The following is a 2177-nucleotide window of genomic DNA, read 5'->3' as shown; positions in this document are numbered from 1 at the left end:
GGTAATGCTGGCCTCACTGAAGGAGTTTGATAGTGTTTTCTCCTCTTTAATTTTTTGGAAGAGTTTGAGACGGATTGGTGTTTTTTCTTCATGTGTTAGAATTTGCTAGTGAAGCCATCTGGTCCTGGTATTTTCTGTGTCGGAAGGTTTTTGACAACCGATTCATCTTTGCTCATTATTAGTCTGTTCTGGTTCTCTATTTCTTCCTAGTTTAGTCTTGTTAGGTTATGTGTTTCTAGGAATTTAAACATTTCTTCTAGTTTAATTTATTGGCACATAACTGTTTATAGTAGTCTGTTGTGATCCAATGTATTTCTGTAGTATTACTTGTAATGTCTTCTCTTTTTAACTTTTTACTTATTTGAGTTTTCTTTGTTTTTCTTAGTCTAGCTAAAGTTTTGTCAATTTTGCTTCACTTTTCAAAAAAAAATCTCTTAGTTTCACTGATTCTAACTTTTTCCTAGTCTCTCTTTCATTTATTTATTTATGCTCTGATATTTGTTATTTCTTCTCTTACTAACTTTGAGCTTAATTTATTTTCCTTTTTGGAGGTCTTTGAGAGAGAAAGTTAGGTTGTTTATTTGAGATTTTAATTTTTAATATATGTATTCCTACAAACTTTCCTGTCGGAACAGCTCTTTCACAGTATCTCATAAGATCTGGTATGTTATTTTCCCATCTTTGTTTCAAGATAATTTTTTTAAATTTCCTTTTTGATTTCTTCTTTGACCCATTGGTTATTTAGAAATGTTTCATTTAGTTTCCACATAATTGTACGTTTTCCAGCTTTCCTGTTGTTGATTTCTCATTACATATCATCGTGGTCAGAAAATGTAGTTGGTATGATTTTGATTTTCTTAAATTTGCTAAGACTTATTTCCTATCATATAATCTACCTTAGAAAATGTACTGTGTGCACTTAAGAAGAATGTGTATTCTGTTGCTGTTGAATGGAATATTCTGTATTTGTCTGTTAAGTTCATTTCATCTCAAGTATGGTTCAATTCCAATATTTCCTTGATTTTCTGTCTGGATGATCTATCCCATTGCTGATAGTGGAGATTGAAGTTCTCTACTATTATTGTATTGATGTTCCTGTCTCCCATTCGATCTGTTAGTGATTGCTTAACATAGTTAGGTGTTCTGATATTGGGTGTGTATTTGTTTATGATTATTTATCTTTTTGAATAATTGATCCCCTTACTATTATATAATAACCTTATTTGTCTCATATTTTATGGCTTAAAATATATTATTTTGATATAAGTATGGCTAATCCTGCTTTTGATTTCCACCTGCATGGAATATCTCCTTCTATCCATTAACTATGAGCCTATGTGTGTCTTTAGAGCTAAAATGAGTCTCTAGTAGTCAGCATAAGTTGAGTCTAGTTTTGTTTGTTTGTTTGTTTGTTTAATGCCTATAGCACCTGGTATTCCTAGGTAGTCTCCCATCCAAGTGCTAACCAGGCTCAACCCTGCTTAGCTTCTGAGATCAGACGAGATAGGGCATATTCAGGGTGGCGTGGCTGTAGACAAGTCTAGTTTTTTTAACCATTCAGATACACTGTGCCTTTTGATTGGTGAAGTCAATCTATTTACATTTCAAATTATTTTTTACATATAAGGATTTACTGCTGTCATCTTGTTTGCTATATGGTTGTTTTCTTTTCATCGTTTCTTTTTCCCTCTGTTTCTACCTGCGTTTGTAAATTGGTGGTATTCCATGGTTGTACACGGTTTCTTTCTCTCCTTTTTTAATGTTCTGTGAATTTACTTTAGAATTTTGTTTTGTGGTTACCAAGAGATTAACATAAAACATGTCACATATAAAACTGTCAATTTTATGCTGGTAGCAATTTATCTTCATTCACCTGTTGAACTCCACCTTTTCACCTCCTCTTCTTTTATATTTTTGATGTTGCAACTTACTTTATTTTATGCTTTGTGTTCCTTAACAAATTAAAGTAACTAGTCATTTTAATACTCTTTTCCTTTAAACTTTATAGTTACACATACTATCCTAATATAGAGTTATAGTTTTCTAATTCTGACTATTTTTCACTTTTACCATGTATTGTGTACTTTCATTTGTTTACATGGTGCTGTTAGCATCTTTATATTTCAGCTTCACAAACTGCTTTCAGCATTTCTTTCTTGTAAGGCAGGTCTAGTGGT

The 2177-nt window shown here is 31.9% G+C and overlaps 1 pseudogene; it reads right to left on the bottom strand.

The window, feature by feature from the left end:
- Nucleotides 1-1417: 1417 nt before the first annotated feature.
- LOC111731641 lies at nt 1418-1536 on the bottom strand (annotated as a pseudogene).
- Nucleotides 1537-2177: the final 641 nt, after the last annotated feature.

Source organism: Pteropus vampyrus, unplaced genomic scaffold, assembly GCF_000151845.1.
Source record: "Pteropus vampyrus isolate Shadow unplaced genomic scaffold, Pvam_2.0 Scaffold389, whole genome shotgun sequence".
Lineage (NCBI taxonomy): Eukaryota > Metazoa > Chordata > Mammalia > Chiroptera > Pteropodidae > Pteropus > Pteropus vampyrus.
The sequence above is the reverse complement of the archived record's forward strand: the minus strand, read 5'-3'. Positions and strand labels throughout refer to the sequence as shown.